This window comes from Odontesthes bonariensis, chromosome 7, assembly GCF_027942865.1.
Source record: "Odontesthes bonariensis isolate fOdoBon6 chromosome 7, fOdoBon6.hap1, whole genome shotgun sequence".
Classification (NCBI taxonomy): Eukaryota; Metazoa; Chordata; class Actinopteri; order Atheriniformes; family Atherinopsidae; genus Odontesthes; species Odontesthes bonariensis.
Window position 1 is genome coordinate 29975918 of NC_134512.1, and position 23718 is coordinate 29999635.

At 39.6% G+C, this 23718-nt stretch overlaps 1 protein-coding gene across 1 annotated transcript in view; it reads right to left on the reverse strand.

Annotated features, from left to right (window-relative positions):
* The window catches only part of LOC142384782 (alpha-1,3-mannosyl-glycoprotein 4-beta-N-acetylglucosaminyltransferase C-like), a 169838-nt gene extending 148853 nt beyond the window's left edge, over window positions 1-20985 (reverse strand). Inside the window, exon 1 of the mRNA XM_075471088.1 lies at window positions 20569-20985. The gene's annotated coding sequence lies outside the window, so the exon portion shown is untranslated. The remainder of the gene's footprint in view (window positions 1-20568) is intronic.
* Between the last annotated feature and the right edge of the window lie 2733 nt (window positions 20986-23718).

Here is a 23718-nt window from a genome sequence, read left to right on the forward strand (position 1 = left end):
TACCTGAAGTTCCATTGATAAATGAATGAACACAATAAACAGCTTCAGTTGCAGGTGCATCAACTGTGCCTTTTGAATTTTCCTCCCAAGGCAACAAATGCTGACTTCTAAAATCTGCATTTTTATAAGTATGAGTTGGAAGAGTTTAATGGCTCACTGAGAAATGTTAACTGAAGCAACAGTGGAATCATAGGGGAGTAAATCCAGACATTTATTGGGAATCCCGGGGAGTCTACCACAGGAACAATCGGAAGCAATTATTCATAAAGGCTTCACTGTTTCCTACAGTCAATTGGAATTTGATGGCTCAGCAAACACCTCCACACACTAGTGTGTTTCTGTACTATTAATGTAATAAATCCATCCAATTATCAAATGACAAAAAGTTCACGGCAATGTTTTTAGAGACAAAGCTCCAGCAAAACTTGACTTTTATTTTATTTTCCAAACAGAGCCTCCAGGAAATTAAACTTCATTGTGGAAAAAAAAAAAAAAAAACAAAAAAAAGTAAATCCAGCGAGCAGGAAACCTCCGTCGCCTTCAGGTCCGCATCTGTAAATGCCAACTTCACCACACCTACTCCGGCTGATCAAAGCTGCTTCATGCCTTCATCAACAGCTGGTAGAAAGAGAAAAAAAGAGGACTGGCAATATGGCATGCTTATGCAACCTATTCTAACCATCCCTCCACTCCCCCGATTCTCCAAAGAGAGCTTGTCTTTGGTCTTTATCATCTCACTGTCATTGATGCATAATTCATGAGGGAATTCACGTTCTTCCTTTGATTTTTGGCACTCTGGTACTGCTGTATGGCAATCTGTTAGCTTCCATTAACATCTCTAAAGATAAAAAGAGGACTCCTGTATTTTATACAATATCTCACTCATCCCTTTTTTGAGGCTTTTCAAAGTTATGATAAAACCTAAGTAAAAGTATTTGTTAAGTGACCATATAATGAATAATTTAATCCACAAAAAGTCAGAAAAATGCAATGCAGAGTCATCATGCAGTGTTTTGGCCAAGATCCCAAAGTCCAGTGATAAAATCCCAGTCATAAATAAGAAGGATTAAAAATTCCTTGAACCAGAAACATTTTAATTCTCTTTGAAACAATGTCTACAGATGATGTGTTATATAATGTAGTGCAAACAGCGAAAGGTGAAATTAGCATTGCAGTCTTTGATTTAACTTTTTTTTTTTTTTTTTTAAATCTGTGAATATAATAGATATAAATAATATAGTCCTCTTTGGAAAAAGTTAATTGTCAGCCGAAAGTCAGGACTGCCCTCGAGCATAACTTTTTGCCCTTTCATGAAAAACGTTGCCTTCATGTACTGCGTTTTGAATCCCCACACAAAATTCCATTGAGGTTCAGATCTGAGCTTTGACTAAGCCAGTGATACTCACTATTTTTTTCACAAGAGCCACATTGGCAGAGCAAAATCAAGGAAAGAGCCACTTTTGTGACAACATACTAAGTCCCCTTTTACAAATATGCATTTCTACATATAAAACATCCCACAAAAAAAGAAACAACACAGCCAATACATTTTCAATTAAGACCACATTTACTTTAATACTGGGATGAGCTGAAGCTGGCAATGCATGTCCTTGACTTTCTTCATGTTGTATTTGTAGTTTGTTGTTGTTATCATAGTGAGACATTCAAGATGAGCATGGTTTTTGTGTCAGGTTTTTTCCTTTTTAATTAAAAACCGATCCATTGTGCCTGCATCTCGCGCTGGCTAAAGGAGCTAGCGTGCTCTGCAGTCAAGTGTGACGGTGGTTTAAGCGGGCTGCGTTGCCAGGTTTAACAGAGCCCCCTTTAGGAAACACCATTAAGACTTAATTTATACTAAATAAAAATACTTCATACTACAAAAACGCAAACTTAAAAAAAAAACTTAATACTGTGCAGTATTTGCTGTATGTTATTTGAAAAATGTATTGTTATTGTTACCATATTATTATAAGTTACAATGCGAGTGCGAGCCACCAATTAAAGCTTGAGGAGCCGCATGTGGCTCGCAAGCCGCACAATGAGGATCTCTGGACTAAGCGATTTAATAACCCTCCAAATTTTTGTCTTATAGCTTTCATTCTTGGTGGATTTGCGAGTGTGTTGAGGATCATTATCCTTCAACTTCCGGTTTAACTTGAACATTTTCGAACAGATGGCTTCACCTTATCTGAAAGCACTGATATAAGTCAGAATTTAGGGTTGAATCAGAAACACCAAGATCCCATGTTACTGAGGCAGAGAAGCAACCCTTTACCATAACATTTTCATCATCAAGCTTCACAGTTGGAGAGAGGTTCTTCTTCTGAAAAGCTTTTTTCAAAACTGTCCAAAAAAACCACTAACACCCCCAACACCTGGCCTTTGAGTTCAGCGTTAAAGTTACTCCATTCAGTCCCAGGTCATATGACTTTGCAGTAGTTGCAGGTATTCATAGGCTCCAATTCGGCACAGAATTGATGGGAACACAACACCTGGGTGCACATGCTAATTTTCATTGAAGATGCAGTCGAGGTGACAATAAAGGGCATAGCTCAAATATTTGTTTTTCAACTCACAGACAAAAAGAGACGGGATTGTCTTTAACTTTATATTCATGGGCTTTTTTTCTAGTTTATTTTTGTTAGCAAATACTTTACCTTATTCGCACCTGCAGTTAAACTACTGTGCAAAAATATTTTGATAGTAGGCACAAGCAGTTTGACACCAACAGCTACAACACTTGTTGCACCAACTGTTTGTTTTGTGCTGAATTTGCTGGAGATGCTTGTCCCAGACGGTCATTTCCAATTTCAAAGATTTGTGGATATTGTTTCAATAGAATGATTTAGTTGAAACAAGATTTTTTTATATATATCCTTAGCAAGACTCAAGAGGCATTTACAAACTTTTTTTCTGAATGTCTTATCATTACATCATAACAGCAAAGAGAACATGTAGAACAAAAGATGTTCCATCTATCAAGAGTTTCTGATCTTTGGCATCTAATCTGTAACCCTGATTTTAATTTTATTGATGTGAAAGTGTGATAAATGTAGGGGTGTAGTTAGATTTCCATGTGACTTGTTTTTTTTCAAATTATTTCTATCTATTTACTTCAACACCATAAATCTGATTTAGCTTTCCACTTCAAAAAATCCATCTAAATATAATGGAAATTAAGCCTGAGAAAATTATACTTTAAAACTCCTTTAAAATGAGGACTCTGTCAGCACAATCTTTTGGTATTTTTTCATTTAATCCATTGTATTGAGGTACACAAATCTCACAGATGCATATCTCAGAACCTGAGATAATGAAACTAAAACTCCCTTGACACTTTTATCACTGACAGTATTGTTGCTACGCACTGCCGTTTATGTTGTCTCACCGATAGAAGTGCTGTACTGTTGATAACTTAAGAAATTGCACAATAAAAGTTAAAACCTTAAGAACAGAAGTCTGTCTGTGAAGATCAAAACTCAGTGGCTTTGAGCGCAGCTTTTCTTGGCCACTAATGGGTGGGAGTTCACATTATGCTAAATGAGAAGTAACAGAAGACACACAGAGAGAAAATATCCTTAGAGAGGAAGATGGAGCAGGCAAAGCGCACTTCTTTGAGTGTAAGATCATTCTACTTCAAAACACAAGGAGACTAAAGGTTGCTATACAGGCAGTTTTTTTCCTGTTATGGAGAGAAGTTTTCTTTTGCTACGTTCTAGGGTTGGGCGATGTCTTCTTAATTGGCAGAAGACGATGTTTACAGTGAAACATCATGATGGACGATGGGGGGGGGGGGGGGGGGGGGTTGGGGGGTTACGACTTATGATCAAATAATAATAATAAAATTATGATAAAATAATAATAAGAAAACGGTAGTATATAAGCTACATGGTGATGATTCTACACAGACTTCCCAGGCTTTAGCTGTAAGGGGGAAAAAAAACATCCTTCCATTGCGTTTGAATGGCCCGTGCCAGATCCGGCTATTCAGTTGCTCCGCTCGTTAACACAAACAGCTGATCGCATGGCCGCAACTCAGTGCATTTAGGCATTTGGAAACTTTCCCAAACTATGGAAAGTAACCAGAAAAAGTAACCAGAGCAGGTTTCCTTTGATGGGAAAAATCGCTAGAAAGTATCTCTGCTTATGCGCTACCAGCACGCCTTCGGAAAGAGTTTTCAGCACCGCGGGCAGTGTGGTCACGCCAGTCCGCAGCTTATTAAAGCCAGACAAGGTCAATATGTTGGTTTTTTTTGGCCAGAAACATTGACATGTAAATATGTTGGAATAGGCTGCACCCATGTCCGCCCTCTTAACATTTTAAGTTATTACAGTTTAGCGCGTTTCGGTACAGGCAAGTCATGCTTTATGTTTGTTTGTTTTATTATTTTTCTTGCGCTTATATTTTTATTATTCTTTCCTTTTGGTGTTCTGCTGTGATATCATAGGCCTATAGTGAAGTGCATGACGAATTATTTTAAAGCTTTTGCAGTAAAACAAAAAAAAAAAAAAAAAAAAAGGTAAATGCCATAGTCATTGTGTTTCGGTTTAAAAAAAAAAAAAGTGGGCATGGCATCACGATGGTTACCATCCATCGTGATGGTGGGTCATAAATGACGATGGACGATGATCGGCACAACCCTACTACGTTCACTCAGTGAAGTAATGCGACAGTTTGCTCTTTTTCTGTTTGAAACATGCTGTTCTCTTAAAGCACTTGGCATTTCTGAAATATTTCTGAAAATATAGATTTAATTTAGCGTTAGCTCCTGACATTCACATGGTTGCAGTGTTGCATGCATCTGAACAAGTGATCAGGTCCTTGTAAGGTATTGGCAAAGGGGAGATTGGGAAAATCGCAAACCCCACAAACGTAAGATTCGAGTTTGAAACCAGCTTTAGAAGCAGTTCAACCCCTTCTTTCATTTTATTCAGTTTACTGTCAGTTTCACTCACTTTTTGATAATGTTTAAGCCCCCTAACCAGTGCATCACTGTTAACAAAAAGAAACATTTACAATAAAACTGACTTGTCAAACAAAATTTGTTTCAAACCGTAAACTTGCCTGTCAGAAATACTCGCTGTTCAGAAAACATCTTGACTTACTTTTAAAAGGAATATTCTAATATTATCTTTTGCCCGGATACAAAAGAACATTTTACCACTGAGCAATCTTTAATAGAAATGGTTTAAAAAGTTGCTCAATTTGTCTCCATGTGAACACATCTGAAAATGTCTGCTTTTGGCATCTGAAACTCAATTGTCACATTATTTCCTATAATTTGCACACAAATGTGATCTTTTAAACACAGCACATCACTATTTGGCTTGTTTGCTCTACATTGTCTGCCATGTAAAGCTGAGTAGGGTGACTTAGGAATAAAAGCTCAAATGTGTATCTCACTGTGCTGACTTAATTTATTCACATGCCTGAATAATGTTCGTAAGGTCTTTAAATTCAGACTTTAAAAAAAAAAAAATAATAATCTCTTACTTAATTCCAGAAATACTGCAGCTCTACATTGAATATAGGTCACACAAAGAGCCACTCCAAACAATGCATTGGTATAACAATCAGCCAAGCTCGAAAAGGCAAAACTCCTTAACCTGTTGAGGAATTGTAAATGGCTTTTGCCCAACCACAGAGTTAATGATCTACTCAGGAATGAGTGGATCATTGTGCGAATGGCTCAGTCTGTTCTCTGACAGCTGGAACTAAACCTCCACAAGATTCACACACATTTGAAACACAGCATAAAGGGTTCAAACTTCTCTCTTTGAGCTTTCGGTACAAACGCTACGGTTAAAAAAAAAAAAACATTGTGAATGTGGTTTTGAAGCTCTCTCAAATGAAGTCGAAATGGGAAGCCAAATAAAATGTGCCAGGGTAAAAGGGAATTGTTAAAGTATAGATCAATCCTGAGAGGAAGCGCATCCCAAACAGCTAGTTTCCTGTTTTTTTTGTTTTTTCTTTACTGTACAAAATGTCTCTTAAATTAAAAAAAAAAAAAGTACTTTGAATTCTGAATAAATGTAAAGATACACTTTGTAACTCTACTGATTATCACCCTAAGGTTGCATAAAATGATCAGCTATTAATGTATACTTTACCACTTCATTATTGGGGCTAAACTTGAATGTCCCATTAACTCGTGGTCATGCCTCAGGCTCCTAATTTGCTTCCCGTTATTTATTTTCTTCCTGTGATCAAGGTGCACTCCAACATTGCATAATGCATTGGGGACTTTTCAGGAAAGCCTCCAGGCTGTTCTTCAAAAACATCTAATGTCTACATTACAAAATGTCATTCAGAAATATTAATCTAATATTTAAACTGTGCTTTTCCATATGCACTCCACTTACCACTTTCATCCAGGTGAGATGAAAGTGCTGTACCTTAAACATAGTATTTGCAAGAAGGGCAAAAGTCTGACACAATCCCCAATAGTTAGGTACTACTTTAAGTGTCCAACTAAAATACTGTTTCCATACACTGCATTAAAAATATTTAACACAAAACTCTATATTTCCACTTAACAAAAGAAGCCAAATGTTCTCAGGTGTTAAAGCTGCAGTCTGCAACTCTTTTTCAAGCATAATGCCTGGAACTGTCCAGGGATTCTGAAAGTAGTACATTAAATACCCCAATACAAAAAAAAAAAGAGTTCTCTAGGTCCCCTATATGTCCCGCTAGGTCCCTCCAAAGCCAGCAGGTTTGTTTACAAAATTGCAGACCGGACCGGTAAAAGGTAACCAATCAGGTGTACGAGCTGGGCTCTGCTGCCTGTCAATCACCGATTGTGCACGGGCGATACAAGGTAGGCTCGTCCCCATGCTTATTTATCTGGACTATTGAACTTCATTACGGGCTAGTCTACTTACTGTGTCTTCCATGATCGCAAATGACAGGTGAGTTGATGAATGAGGAGTCGTGTACGCGCATCTACGTGCACGAGTTCTCATGTGTTTTGAAGGGGCGGGACAGGAAGTTGAATAACTTTTCATTTTTCGGTTAAAAAATAAGCATTTCTTGCATTTTGCGACTACGGAGGTCACCGTTTTCAACTTCAAGCGTTCTGATAGATCATGTAAACTCTTAAAATGCCAAAAAGTAGGACTTTACGTATGACAACAACAAATCTTGCAGACTGCAGCTTTAAATATGTACATCAAAACAACCATAAAATACTTTTTTCTGGATATATTGAGCACAGAGTCAAGACATTGAATATCAACTACTTTCTGAGCCAGATTCATGTTAGTTCACTGCAGTTACAGACTTTCTTATTCTTGTTCCTAACAGAGCTGGATTGGCGTTTCATTTGAAAAAGGTGAATCCATGGTGGCACTAAAACGAGAAGCTGAACTAAATTTTCTATCACAAATGCATAGAACCAATCTAAAATATAGTAATACTGTAAACAGGGATTCAATTAGAAGTCTAAGGTCAGTCAACAAGACAGAGCGTGCTTTACACAAAGTAAAGCATATGTCTTAACAATGTACATACTGAAGACAGACAATTCAGTTTCTACCACTTTTATCATATCGATTTAATGAAATAACATTGCTTTTACAATGGATTAAGGATTTGTCAAAGTGTCCACTTGACTCCTTGATTTTGAACTACTTCGAATCAGTGCTGTTGCATATGGCGTGCATGCACATCTAAGCTAAGGACATGAGAGTTTCTATCCATTTAAATTCAGAATAGATTTTATTGTGATAAAGTACAGGAAATGTAAAGCCTGTAATGACAGCTAATAATAGTTTTGTTCATTGTTTAGTTTATTCAGCTTTCTGGCACACAATGTGGTCTCACCACCATCCACCATTACAATCATCTGCTTGGGTAAATTACAGCATTCGCTGACTAAAACATTCTCGTAGGAAAGTTGAGCGCTTATGGAGAAAAACTGGCTTGCACGTTCATTTAAAGGACCCTCTGGTTTCTTTTAACAATTCAGTTAGAGATGCGAGGGCTGCATATTTTTCAAACCTGTTGTCAAAGAGCAGAGGTAATCCTAAGGTGCTATTCAACACCATTGCTAATATTGTTACTCCTCCTGCTGTCCCAATTTTTTCAAATGATGATTGTGAAAAATTTCTTGCTTTTTAAATTGAAACAGTCACTAATGGGAGAAGAAATATTTCTCCCTCAGCTTTTTCAATGTCTGTTCCCAGTCCAGCTACGCCTGTTATTTTACAGCATTTTTTACCTGTTTCTTTATCTGAGCTGGTCAGATTAGTTGGTTCAATGAAAGCATCATTCTGTTCTCTTGATTTGTTCTCTACATCCCTGTTCAAAGATGTCTTTCAGTCCATTGGTCCCCGTGTGCTCACTATAATTAACTCTTGCCTGGTGTCTGGTCAAGTCCCTGTTTATTTTAAGAATGCTGTCATCTACCCACTCTTAATTAAAGAAAACCACGCTTGATCCCTCTCTTTTTGGCAGCTACAGACCCATTTCAAAATGACCATTCATTGCTAAGATTTTAAAAAAAGGTTGTGGCTAAGCGGCTTACAGCTGTTTTAGAAAAGTACAGCATTCTTGATCAATTTCAGTCTGGTTTTAGCAGGGCTCATTCTATTGAAACAGCCCTTCTTAGAGTCTCCAATGACATCCTGATACAGAGTAATGCAGGAGAATCTTCTGTGTTACTGAGTTTGGACTTGACATCAGCCTTTGATACTATTGACCATCACATCATGCGCGAAAGGCTGAAATACTGGGTCGGTATATCATGATCTGCCTTCAAATGGTTTTCCTCATATCTGTCTGGACGATCTTTTTCTGTGGCTGCTGCAAAATTCATGTCCTCTTCCTCATCTCTTATCTATGGTGTGCCCCATGGTCTGTTTTGAGGCCTTTATTGTTTCTTATATATCTGCTCCCTCTTCATCAAATCTTAAATTATTTTAATCACTGCTATGCAGATGATAATATTTAGTTATATATTTCTTTAAAACCTATTGATGTTTTTAAGGTACAGATCTTGCTCAGGTGCTTAGATTCTGTCAGAAGTTGGATGGCTGACACTTTTCTTCAACTTAAAGAAGAGAAAACTTAAGTCCTTGTCTGTGCCCCTGATGGATTTTTACCAAAGATAATGGAAACTCTTGGCCCGGCTCGCCTTATTTGTTGAACCCTCTGTTAGTAAGTATAGAAACCTCAGGGTAACTCTTGACTCAGTGTTGACTTCAGAGGTCCGTTTCAAGTAGCAGGTTTAGTGAAAACTCTGAGTAGGTTAACCCTGAAATGAGGGAAACCCTGAGTTTTCCGTTTCACAAAGGGAGGCAACTCAACCCCGAGAAAGAGGTGTAACTCTAGCCTGTTTCACAAAGAGAGGTAACTTAACCTCACGGTCAGTTACCGGAGTAACAGACTCTCTGAACCTAACCTGGTCGGGACCAGGTTTTATTCAAGAAACCTTGAGTTTCTTTCTGTCTCCGCCCTCTTTCAGACACACACGCCATTTGATTTCCTCATTCATTTAGTCAGCAGAGCGAGTTCTTCTACTTCTATAAGTCCATTAGGCACAGTAGGAGGCAACTTTTTTCACGAACATGTCCTTTTGACAACGATCCCGTGGATGAAGGTGCAGCATTATTGCGCAGAGAAATAAATATTCGTCGGAGATGGTTATCAGACCGCGCATAGATTTTTGCATTTACAGACAATTATCTTTTTGAGCGGCACCATCAGAATGTGTTGGGACAAAAGAAAAAAAAGACATAAAAGACAAATAAATATTTGTATGAATAGGCTTAAAAAAGACATATATAGACCTATTATATTTTATAAAGGCACTCGTGTCTTGGGGGTGGATTCCCTCCGGGGATTCCCTCAGCCACTGCCCTCCCGTTAGAGGTGGCGGTGCTGGGCACCACCCGTTTTACGGGCATCTGCCTTCTTTCTGTTGGCTCAGTAGAAGTCTGTGTTAGTTTAAATAGGCTTAATTATTTAACAGAACATGATATAGATGATGACTCTAAATTGTCCTTCGGAGTGACTGTGAGTGTGTATGGTTGTTTGTCTCGTTTGTCTCTATGTGGCCCTGTGATGGACTGGCGGCCTGTCCAGGGTGTACCCCGCCTCTTGCCCATTGACCGCTGGGATAGGCTCCAGCCCCCCCGCGACCCGACTGACGGATTCAGCGGTGTATAGATACTGGATGGATGGATGGTATAGATGAGAAGACATAGTTTATGTGTGTGAAAACAGCATTATGTTGGGAATAAAATAACTGCACAGTCAAATAGCCACTTAATATTTATTTTACAGTGTAAAACACGATCAAAATGAGGTACCTCCATGCCGAGGTCTCACCTGTTTGAACAATGTTTTTATATTTCATCTTAAACTGCTGCCAAGTGCGCTTCTTCCCCGTGAGATTGCACCTAAATAAAATAAATGAATGGGCTACCATTCAAGCAGTTTCCCTGTAATATTATTGTGATTGCAAAGGACTACATTTAAACTTACACTTTTGCTGCTGCAACGGTGTTGCACTTATTTCTAAAAACGTATTGAAACTCGCCGTATGAGCGCTTTAAGATTTCCAATTCGAGGTTGGTGAAAAACGTAGCCCCTCCTCTTCCCCGTTGCCAAGGTGACTCGTCGAATCGGGGCTCCATTGATGCTGGCTTTTTAAAGTTGTGGTGCACGCGCTAAACTCAAGGTGAACTTACTCAGAGTTGATTAACCTCACTCAAATCAGCGTTTCTGGAACCGAAAACTCAGGGTTTTCTATCTCAGAGTAGATCATCTCAGAGATCAGGAATAGACTCAGAGTTGGTTGAACCTGCTACGTGAAACGGACCCCAGATGTCCATGTTATGTTAATTTTGTTTTGAGACATTGAAATAAGTAATTGTAGAAAAATATGACAAGTCATGCTAATAACAACAGAAATTAGAAATACAGCCACTGAAGTAAATAAAGGACACCGCCTCTTTTTGAGGAAAAAAAGGTAATTGTACCAGGAGCACATGATTTGCTCTACGTTAAAAGGACTGTTGAATATTTTCTAGATTTTGTTTACTGAATTACTTTCTATTGTGTGCACTGCTGTCCTTGAAATGTTTGGTCTAAGTCAAAATGTGACTGAGCCCACCCACAGCAGAGGGAACACTCTAGATTTGCTAATTTCAAAGGGTGTTGTTATTTCAAATGTGGATGTCGTCAATGTTGCTTTATCTGATCATTTTTGTGTTTTCTTCGACCTGTCTGTTACACCCAAACCAGCAGTTGGGTCTGCAGTTGTTCAGGGAAAACTCATAAATGACAGAGAAGGGACACAGTTTATGCAAATGATTAGGTTTGAGAACACCTCGTGTTCTAATGTTGATGATCTGTTGAACTCTTACACATCAAGTCTCTGAAATGTTTTGGATACCATTTTTCCTGCCCAGGTTAGAATGGTTACAATTAGGCAAAGAAAAGAAGAGTCGGTCAGGGCACAGAAAAGGAAGTGCCGGAGAGCTGAACAGAAATGGCGCAAGTCAAAGCTCCAGGTTCATTATGAGATTTACAAAGAAAAGCTATGTGTGTTCAACCAGACTTTGCGTAGAACAAGGGAGAGTTATTTTTCTGAAATCATCAAAAACTGCAGTAACAACTCTTGTGTCCTGTTTGCTACAGTAAACAGATTAACAAACCCTCCAGTTTCACTGCCTTTAGAACTAATTTCTACATCTAAGTGTAATTAATTTGCAGTATTCTTTAATGACAAAGTTCAAGGCATTAAAAATGCAATAATTTCCACAACACAAATAACTACTCTGCAGCCAGCTAGACACCGAGAGCTGACACCTTTCACACCTCCATCCATCCATCCATCCATCATCTTCCGCTGCTCCAGGGATCGGGTCGCGGGGGCAGCAGCTTGAGCAGATAAACCAAGACGTCCCTGTCCCCGGCCACTTCCTCCAGCTCTTCAGGGGGGACCCCGCGGCGTTCCCAGGCCAGCCGAGAGACATAGTCTCTCCAACGTGTCCTGGGTCTTCCCCGGGGCCTCCTCCCAGTGGGACGGGCCCGGAACACCTCACCAGGGAGGCGTCCAGGAGGCATCCTAAACCAGATGCCCGAGCCACCTCATCTGACTCCTCTCGATGCGAAGAGCAGCGGTTCTACTCCGAGCCCCTCCCGGATGACCGAGCTTCTCACCCTATCTCTAAGGGAGAGCCCAGACACCCTGCGGAGGAAACTCATTTCGGCCGCTTGTATTCGCGATCTCATTCTTTCGGTCACTATCCACAGCTGGTGACCATAGGTGAGGGTAGGAACATAGATTGACCGGTAAATCGAGAGCTTCTCTTTCTGGCTCAGCTCCTTCTTCACCACGACGGGCCGGTGCAGAGCCCACATCACTGCAGACGCCGCACCGATCCGTCTGTCAATCTCCTGCTCCATTCGTCCCTCACTCGTGAACAAGACCCCGAGATACTTGAACTCCTCCTCTTGGGGAAGGATCTCATTCCCGACCCGGAGAGGGCATTTCACCCTTTTCTGGCCGAAGACCATGGTCTCGGATTTGGAGGTGCTGATTGTCAATCATTGTAAATGAGGGTCATTCAAGCAGTTTTCCCCTGTAATATTATTGTGACTGCAAAGGACTACATTTAAACTTACACTTTTGCTGCTGCAGCGGTGCACTTATTTCTAAAAACGTATTGAAACTCGCCGTATGAGCGCATTAAGATTTCCAATTCGAGGTTGGTGAAAAACGTAGCCCCTTCTCTTCCCCATTGCCATGGTGACTCGTCGAATCAGGGCTCCATTGATGCTGACTTTTAAAAGTTGTGGCGCACACGCAAAACTCAAGGTGAAACTACTCAGAGTTGATTAAACTCACTCAAATCAGCGTTTCTGGAACCGAAAACTCTGAGTTTTCTATCTCAGAGTAGATCAACTCAGAGATCAGGAATAGACTCAGAGTTTGTTGAACCTCCTTTGTGAAACGGACCCCAGGTCTCTTCATGGTGTAGCGCCAAAGTACATCTCTGACATGTTAGAGCCATATGAACCAACTCAGACTCTGAGAACCTCAGGGAGGGGTCTCCTGCCTGTGCCCAGAGTCAGGACTAAACAAGATGAGGCTGCATTTCAGTTTTATGCCCCTAAAATCTGGAACAGTCTTCCAGAAGATCTGAGACAAGCTTCAACTCTGACAATGTTTAAATCCAAGCTGAAAACAGTTCTATTTAGCTGTGCATATGACAACTGAAAGTATTTTATCTGCACTCTTCACTTTTAAATTAATTAATGAATGATTATTTTTTATGTTTTTTGGAATGATTTTATTTGCTCTCTTGTGATTTTATGTAGCTGTAAAGCACTTTGAAGTGCCTTGAGTACGAATTGTGCTCTACAAATAAAATTGCCTTGCCTAGATTCATCGTGCTCAAGCAGAGACTAAATGTGATATGAGGATAATCTGTGTTCAGTTTCAGCAGAAACTAATGGAAACCTACACATGTGGTTATAATATTTTGATTGTGACAGTGAATTAATACTGCTAATTTACAACATGACATTCAAAGCAGCAAAATATCTATATCATATATTTTAGTTTTAAAAGTATGAAAGTATAGAGTATGCAACAACTCTGAAATGGTAAATAAGGTGTTTTTCTGACACTCTTTTTAATGCTATTTTGCATTCATGCCGCCCATTTTAGCCAGCAAAACACTGTGTAGGAGGTTTAACAATTTAAAGAAACAAAAGAATGTACCTCCATCTGGAGGTTCTAAGATTCCTGCTGTCCATTATGGCAAAAAGAAAACATCTGAGGGGGCTGTCAGAATTGTTGGCTGCAAGTAGAGGTTGACTACAGTTACAGTAATGGACCCTTAAACGGCTTCTTCAGATGAAAATGGATGCAAAACAAGAGGAAAAATGTACCTGTGCAAATTCAAATGAAATTATTTTCCAACAGACTGAACCAAGAAATTAATGATTCCAGATGGGTTCTCAATATCTATTCTGTTAAAAAAAAAGTTAGTAAAAAGCTGTAAAAGTAACTCCAACAACTTTAATAACAGCTGTCTGCATTCAAGGTGAACTCAATTAAAACACACTAGGTGTCTGACTACAACTGATTCTGTCTTCTTGAAATAGAATGAAACCTTATGTTGAGCATATGGGTCTGACTATTATACCCACAGCCCGAGACCCCTCTTCTTCGCTCTCTTAATAAACATGATATTCAAGCTTCTCTTCACAGTGCTTACTGAACCAGCTAAGCACTTGACAGCAACATCAATGCATCTCTGAGCATATGACTATACAGTCTGGATTCATGCCTGGAGTGTTTCATCTCCTTCCTGTGCTAATCTTGGCATCGATGCCAAGCATGCTGCAAGTACTGTATAGTCCATTCTTTGACTCATTCCGCTGGGCAGGAAGTGAGTCGGGAACTCAGTCAATAACATTAAGATTTCCCCTCACAGCAGCTGAATCCCGCTGTCAATGAAGTGGCTTTCAGTCTCTGAAGCCTACACCTCACATCCTACGTGTCATAGCAAAGCTCAATAGCCGCCCAATGGATCTACACCACTTGTGACCTGTACCACCTCACAAAATCAACACAGTAAGACACAGGGGAGGAAGAGGACGGTCAAGAGGCAGACCAGCAATTATTTGTGGCATTTGTCTAACCTTTCACGGGTAAATCAAGTGAGTGGCTGCTGGGAGTACCTCCGTAGATGCTGTTGCCATCATCTGTGTCTCTGAGGCAAAAGTTCACTCCACCTTACACTGAGAATCTCTTTTTTTTAAAAAAAAGGGGGAAAAAACTATTTCAATGCATTTTGTCTAGTTACAGTGACATACCTGCTGATTCTAGAAAATCAAGCAGTAACATTTAAGTTCTGAAATCCCACTGAAAAGATGTCGAAGGTAAACAAGATTTTGGAATGAATTACAAGCACAAATGTCTTATTAAAAATGACATATTCATCTTGTCAACATAAAAGGTTTGTAATAACTGTGGCAAGGCAGCAGAAGTAAGCCTGGTTGTAATTCCATTCAGAAACTGCAAAGGATTAAAGCTTTTTAAGGTTCACGTTCTGCTTGGGCACACAGTCCCTCCATTCTTTAGAGAAAAATGACTTCATTTAAATTTCTCATACAGTATGGATGAAAGTTAAAGTATGCCTCGTTTTATTTAAGAGTCTAGTCATTTTTTAGCAGAGGAAAAAAAGAAATATGGGAGCCCTTTTTCAGCTCTCATTCTCACAGCCAGGAAGATTCTCTTTTATGTCCAATTAGTGAACGAAGCATACATGGATACAGTGGTAGCTTTTGGGCTCTGTGTGTGAACTGACCATCACTAGCTTCTGTAAAGTGTACAATCTGAAAGTGAAAATGTGTACTTTAACGCTCAATCTATCCAAAGTACTCTTTTATACAACATTGAAACCAGTCGCGGCTATTCAGAGACAACACGGGAAGCCGGACAGCCTCTCCCATTCTCTGGCGAAATTGCTACATCTTCAATGTTAAATTGACGATAAAACAATTATTCACAAAACACAAGATATGCCCAATACTGCATTTACTTTCATAACTACAACATGTTGTCCTGTAGCTTAATGAAGTGATTTGTTCTGAAATTGCCGCCGTTCACTGAGGAAATCATGTTAGCTGCGTCTCTTGTTTGGAACTCTGGCGTCTCCGTGACCCACGTGACTTCCGCATTCCTTTCTTTCTATAGAAGTCTATGGGAGTGTCACCACTCTCTCTTTACACCACTCTGGCCGCCACTAACAGCCAGGCTTCCGAGCCGAGGGCTGCCCGGCTTCGAGGAGGGGGCGGGAGAGTCAAGTTTTTTTTTTACAATTCTAGGTCATCATTGGCTAAATTGACAAAAACTCATCACTTCCGAGGCTGCTCGGCGTCTCTGGGGGTGGATTAGACGTGGGCGTGTCAATATGAGGGGCTGTGTCGTGATGATTGGAGTTAGTGTTTGTCCATCATGAGAGATCTTGTGGCAGCCGAATTTTTAAGCGGGGAGAAGCACGCTGGAACTCCAGTTCCAAAGCGGATACGAAAGAGACTGGTTGTCTGTGAAAGTGCTGTCTGAGTTTCACTCATTTCCCATCGTTTCCATTTCCATCCTCACACACATACACTTTTGTAAATATTACACTGTAAAATAAGAAACACATCCTTGTTGTTTAGAAGTTTTGTCAATCATATTCCTGTTGTGCATTTGTTTGTCGTGTTAGCTAGTAGTTTTGTCACAATGGCGTAATATGGGCTTCCCCTGTTTTAAAAGTCAGCAGGCGCCACTGATAGAAACCTTCACTCTGTTATTACTATTATTGTAATATACAGACATGTAATTCACCCATCCATCTATCCATCCATCCATCCATCCATCCATCCATCCATCAAATTCACGTTTTGCAGAATCAAAATGAGACTTCACAACGACATACTTTAAAAAAAAGTTACGTAAGTTTTGGCATGTAAACATGTGGACAAGAGATTATTAAAAAAGTTATCCATAATGGAATCTGAAACGTAATTATGTGTTTAAAGTTATTAGTAATGAACCAACCTGTTCTCGTTCCCACAACTACTGTTTTCACAGCGTAGGTTGTGTTTGAGAAGGTGTTCTCAGGTGGGGATGATGCACCTGCCGTAACAATATTTGACGCTGAGAGCAAAAGTTACCTTTTGATCGTATGACAAGCATGGAGACATGGTTTTGATTCCTGTACCATACTACATGTGAATTTACTGCCATATTGAAGAGGCTGACAAAGACACCACCAAGAGCAACCAAAAATATTGAGCGACAATGAATGATAAAGTTACATCACTTAACAAGAATAAGACTGCATAATTTTATATACAATATGTGATGGACAAGCATGCTCAGAAGAATCAACATAAAACAAACAAAAAAATGGATTGGTTTGTAATCTGTAATAAGGTTTGCTCTTTTTAATTCTAATTTTAACAATGTGTGAAATTCATGCATGTGCACAATGTCTTCATTCACATAATTCACTATGCATACAATGTATCGCAGTGCCATGTAGACAATTTAATTAATTAAAAAAAAAAAAACTCTCAAAAACAACATAACAGGGATGAACACACTGCTGTTGTAATGTTGTGTATTTCTCATTAATCATGATACAGAGCATAATATATATATATATATAAAACGATGTTCCAACAGTTTCATTATAGGAATGAACTATTGTTTTTCAAGTTAATCTTATTCACAACCTACACAGAGCAGAGGGAGAAATTATTGTCATCTTTTTATGATTTTAAACCCACACATTGGCAACTTTACTAACAGGGCCACCCAAATGTGACGCTACAGTAAGTGAGCTAATATTACTTAATAAAACAAAACAACAAAGCTAATTTTGGATCATCTTGCATGGGTTGTTTTCTGAGCTCTGTCCAGAGAGAAAAAGCCACGTTTATGTTCATTTTCTTTTAGTGTCTTACACTGTACACTTTATCTTTTTTTAGCTTTTCAGCCCTAATAGCCTTGTCTTCGGTCTCTTCCCTGCATCTGCTGTTGTGTTCTTATCTTTTCTTTTTCTTTTTGCCATTTGTATTTACTATGGCAAAAGTGTGTTGTTATCTAGTTGTTACCATGTGACATGGTAAGAAGCAAAATGTCGTTGTGCAAGGCTGGAAACCAAAGTTGTGAACTGTGGTATCTCAGCCTTGTGGCACTCCAGGGCATTTTTGGACCCGGTAATGAGCATGATGGATGTCAAACTACTTTAGAATTAGTCAGAAGCACATTCTTTTAGGGTTTATACACTTCCCAGGTACAGTTTTAACATACACTTTCACTGTTGAAAAAAAAAAAAGATACCAAAGACTGCCCAAGGCATTACAGTCTGACGTCATAGGTCTTGACACAGCAGCAGTATCTGACACTGAAGTGAGGCTCAATGAAGCTGACAACAGTTTGAGAACTGTGATACAGGACTGTGTTACAAACAGACTTCTGGGACCTATATGAGATGGATATGGGATGACTGCTTTTTCTCAGTGCAGGCTTTTGAGCCATCGAGTGGCAGACATAATATTATACACTGCACTGCCTGAACATTCCAAAATTTCTTTTAGATTAACACCCAAGACTCAGGTCAGTCAGGCGGTCGGAATTTTTTGGAGCAGCACTGATGAAGTGTCCTTCTGTACCTGTTGCAGAGATCAAACACGCTGCTGTGACCTCACTAATTGAAGGCCTCACTACCTTCATAGAAAATATAACAAAAAAAACTATCATTAGTGCAACAGCATACACGGTTCCAGTTTCACACTGACTCACGTTCGCCTTTTCATCTGTCACCGAAAATGAATTAATTCTAAAAAGCAATGGTTTCACAGTGCTCTGGTAACAAGCTAAGCCTCATAGTGTGAGACTCGCCCCTCAGTGACCCCTAATGAGCCAGCAGCCTCCTGCCAGAGGCAGCCCGAGCTGCTGCACTTGTAATGAGATACTGTTTGGCTACAGGCCTTTCAGATGAGCCATGGAGCCATCATTCACACCGCAGGACACCAGCGACTCCAGCAGATGATACAACTCTGTGGTGATTTTTAAGGACAATGCCTGCCTTTGGGAATGCCTTGATGTTACAATTTTGACATAAGCAATCATCATGTGTGTTCTTTTCAAATGTTAATTTGTTTGGGAAGAAACAGTCTTCGTTTTGAGGAAAACACTGTGAAGTGCTTCTTTTTGTGGAGCTGCAGCTCAGGTGTGTTGCTCTTTTCTTACGTCCACACTTCTATACATTGACAACTCTGTTTAGGCTAATCAATATTACAGAATATAACGTTTTTAATGATTTGTGAAACATTTTTATCCACTAAATCAATTCAAAGTATGGACTGATTTTCTATTAAATCACAACTCAATTTGTTACTCTTTTAATACAATACAGTACTGTGAAAAAGTCTTGAGCCATCCCTCATTTCTATTTTTGCTTTTTGACAGATTTCAGCCAGATTTTCTTGTAATTTTATAAAGTGGTCTTGAACAATAGTTCTTTAGCTCTACTTTAGAGAGTTAGCTCTCAAAGTTTTCCTTTGTACCTTGGCTTTTCACTCATTTTCAGAACCTTTTTCAGAGGTATGTCTTGTTTTATTTTAGTTTTTTCTTTTTTCGTAAAGCCACAGTGACATACCTTATGGGAAGATGTGTTCATGTAACAGACAACTTAGCAAAAAACTGATAATAATTTGTACCTTTAAGCACTTTGTAAACTAACATGTTTGTTGCAAAGACACAACATTTGTTCTCATTTCTGAAAGTTGCATCTTCGAAAAAATGCCAAGAATAACACAGTTTGACAGGCATAAAATTGTTTTTTCACACCAACAAGATTACTCAAATAGCTGTTTCTCAAAAATAGACGTAATCAGCACGGTGTGCAGTGTGTCCTGAATGAGGAATATTGTGGAGGGCAATAGAAAGGTATCTACGGCAGATGAAGAGTATCTGAACAAGATTTTCAAAAGAAAAAGGGGAAGAAAATCCAGCAAAGACCTGACACAAGACCTGAGTGATGTATCTGGACCTTCAGCTGATCCATCTACTGTTCACTGAAGCCTCATCAGAAATGGTCTCCATGGAAGGGTGGCTGTCAAGAAGCCATTCTTAAGGAATGGAAACGGGGAGAAAAGGCTGAGGTATGCCAATTGACACAATAAGTGGACTGAAAATCAGTGGCAACAGGTCTGATGGAGGGGCGAATCCTCCCCAGAGCCCGGACCCCAACGTTATTGAAGCAGTGTGGGATCATGTTGACAGTCAACATCCAAAAAAGAGCTTGGGAAAGTCCTTCAAGAAACTTGGTGAATGATTCCTGAAGAATATTTAAAAAGATGACAAGAGAGGTTGTCTAAGAGGATCAGGTTGTGTTGAAGAATAAAGGTGCTCATACCAAATATTGACTTTCAAACTCATTCGAATTGTACAAACTCTATTTTACATACTGTTTTTCTATTCATGTTTGCACATTTCAATAGATCACACCTATTATCTGTATTCCTGGCAATATATAAAGAAATGGGGGGGGGGGGGGGGGGTTCAGGACTTTTGCATAATCATTTTAATTAAGCAGTTAAACTCATGCTTTAATACCTACTGTGAGACTAACTGTGTCACACATCTATTTGGCTGCGATGACACAAAGGTGTCTTTGAGACAAAGATACCTCTAATGTGCATAAAGCCATTGATATATATGGACTGTCTTCCTCTGCTGCTGGGTTAGATAGAAATTGGATGCACGCTGTGTGAGTGTGACTTCGGCCTATTGCATTGTTGATGATATCAGACACGCAGCCCCACACGCTTAGCCGCCTGTGTAGTGATGGAGGCTGCAACCTTACGCGCGAAGTTATGAGTCGGTCTCCATCTGGGTGTGCTGAGCATGATAAGAACCAGAGCAGGCGTGCTGGTCGAGTTTATCAGTCTAACCACGTGGCCTTACCTATGAGTCGTTTGGCAATCATCACTTCAACTTGCTGTAAAGCCAGCCAACATCCCACAAACATGACATCTGCACTCACCTCCACATCAGCAGCCGCTGCGAGGTGTCCACGCGCAGGTGTCAGCGGAGGAGATCTGGACAAAATGAACTCTTTATTCTTCCTCTCTTTCTTCTCTCTTGTCTCCTGGCGGTTAGGTTGGCGCGGACATCAGCTCCGACGCGCTTCGTAATCGTGAACAGCAGAGCTCAAGCAGACGGACGGGCACCGCCAGAAATAACTGTAGCTGCCGATTCACCTCCCCGGGAATTGTTTTTTCTTTTTCACGCGTTTCGGTTTACTCTCTCCTCTCAGCTGTCACAGAAGGCAAACTTTGAGATTGCATGGGGCATTTCAAGCGGTAGAAATTGTCACCGCATCCCTAAGGTACCGTGACTCTTGACGCCGCGCTCCAGTCTGCTCTCTCCTCTTCTCCTACCGGCAGCAGGCGGGCGGGAGGGCGGTGCGACTGGGTTGGTGCGCTCCAGCTGTGCATGCGTGACACCAACGGTCCTGGATACACCTTTTCATCACAGAACAGAGCGCATATTTTTAGAAAACAAAAAACAAAAAACAAAAAAAAAAAAAACGAGGGGCGGATCATAAATCCAGGGGCGTAGATAGAATTTTAGGGAATCCCATTTCAGCTTCTGCAGGGGTGCACATTTGTTCAAGGCCTCCCCTTTAAGAAAGAGATCAACAAGTAGAATAAACCTTTCAGAACCTTTAAGATGCTTTAGGTTGTCCCAGGTTTGTATGGAAACCACAAGCAACTTCTATAAAGTTGGAGCTTCCCAAACTATTCTGTCAAAAAACATCAATTCAGACCAAATAGAGGTCTAGAAGACTTAATAGAGGTTTCGTCCCACGAAGCCTTTCAAAGGCTTTTGTTGCCTTACTGTACTATCGAAGCAGAGATAACAGGCAGAGTGAAAATGAACCAACCTTCATTTTGACATGGACCTCCTAAAATGTGGGTTTTTTTGTGTCTTTTTTATGAAAGAATGACCACAGGTAGAAAGCAATTATATACGTGCCTGTTTTATGCCACTGATCTAAGAGAAAAATATTAGACGTTCCGCATATGTAGCTTACTTTACAACATATAGAGATTTAATCGCATTCTAAAAAGTAATTGATATTTTATTCCTGTTATGTTGCTGTTCATAGTAAATGTAACTTGTGACGCACACACATTTTCAGTCCCATATTAACGTGTTGGTTGAGAACAGTGTATTAAAAGTGAAGAAACCTGAGGAGACAGACTGTTGACTTCACAGTGTAAATTATACAAAATTACAAAAATACAAGCATCAACAGGTTTTTGATTAAAGTTGTGAAACTGAAAAAAATCCCATTGTCAATGTCAGGGGTTGTTTTTGTCCATATGGAGTTTGTTTCTGGAGCAAAATTCTTTTTTTTCCCCCATGCATTTGTACTTTATCCTGTTGTCAAGAGGTTAAAGACATAAAGGAGGAGAAATCTTTAAGGACTTTGGAAAAGTGAGCATGAACAATACATAGCAGTGAGAATCCAACCAGACTTGTCAACCCACACCCAAAGTTGTGATGTGGGTCTGCAGTAGTGAAAGTACAGCTGTTCAGAATACAATTCTACAAAAAGTGCATCAAGTATGACAGCAAATTCAATATCACATTGTTAGATTATAGGCTATGCTTCAAATTAGTATAATTATATTATTTGAAACATTTCTTTAGTGTCAGAATTGATAACTCAAAATAGTAAAGAAAAAGTCACAAAAATAATAGATGTTGTCTCGGGTTGCGTACACTCTTCTGTCCTTATAACTATTGAAACAAACCTGAGTTACTACAACTATCTTCAAATAATTTTTAAAAAATACAGTTGCATCCACAAAAAGCCAGGGGATAGATCTATTTCCATTTTATACTCTTCAAAATAAATAAAGTTTTGAAGCTGTTTAGCATTTAGAGAAATTGACCAGCTCTTATCATGGCTCCCACTTAGATAATTCTCGGTAATTCCACTTAGTTAGAAACTTTTCTAAGCAAAGAAACAACTATTTGACTAACCATGCAAGTTTCAGACTGCTGGTTGCTCTATATGTGTGTTTAGGTTGTCCATGCTTTCCTCTGTATTTATTCTGCTCGATTTTCTTTTTGGTTCGCAGGATCCTTATCATAATCACCAGGGGCCTCATGTACAAAGACTTGCATGGATTTCCTACTGAAACATGGCGTACGTTCAAACCCAAATGCCCTCTTACGCACAAAAATATCCGGATGCATGAATGTGTGCGTACGCATGAATCCAGGCACATTTCCTTTGTACATCCCAATCGACGTGGAATTGAGCGCACATGTCGGAGTACTCGACCCCTCCCTGTCCACGCTCCCTTCTTAAATATTCAAATCATATTTAAATGAGCGCTGCACCTGCAATTCCCCTCGCTGCACAATCAGAAAAAACAAACAAACAGAATGAGTAAGACGGGAAAAGAGAATTTCACGGAAAGCGAGATGGAGGTGCTACTTTCTGAAGTGGAAGCCCTCAAAAATGTGCACTTTGTAGTGATGGGATACTCGATTCCTTTTACTGACTCGAGTTTGTATGAGTCACTCACTAAATTGAATCAGGTTTTTGATTCATTTGAGTCACTTGAATCAATCACCCAGAGTGTGCGCCATGGAATGTACAAACAAGTTCCAAAATCAAGAAGTCTCCAAGGCGAAACATTTATTTATCTTTCTTTCTCTCTAAATAAATGCAAATAACCGAAACAGCCAATAAATTAACATTAAGTGTGAAACAGTGCAAAATTATAATAAAATTAATGAAACTGTGCACAAATAGAACATTTGAATAACCTAAACAATAGTGCAAAAATAATAATATTCTGTGAACTGTGAGTCATGTATGAATCATGAGTCCTGAATCGTGCGGAGCAGCGAGTTTCTACGAGCTGGGAGGGAGAGCGAGTGAGCTGTGAGCTGGAGCACAGCTCACTCACTCTCAGACACGTGTGTGTATCAGTATTAATTGTTTATGTGTCTCAAATGTGCACATCACAGTCTTAGGACTAATTGTTTTCACATTTATTTAATATAACAGCTTCCCAAAATCACCTCTAAGTGTCGCCAAAGAATCAACAGCTGTAGAAAAGTGCATACGCCAGCCCTGAAGTTGGCGTGTGGCAACACACATTCCACG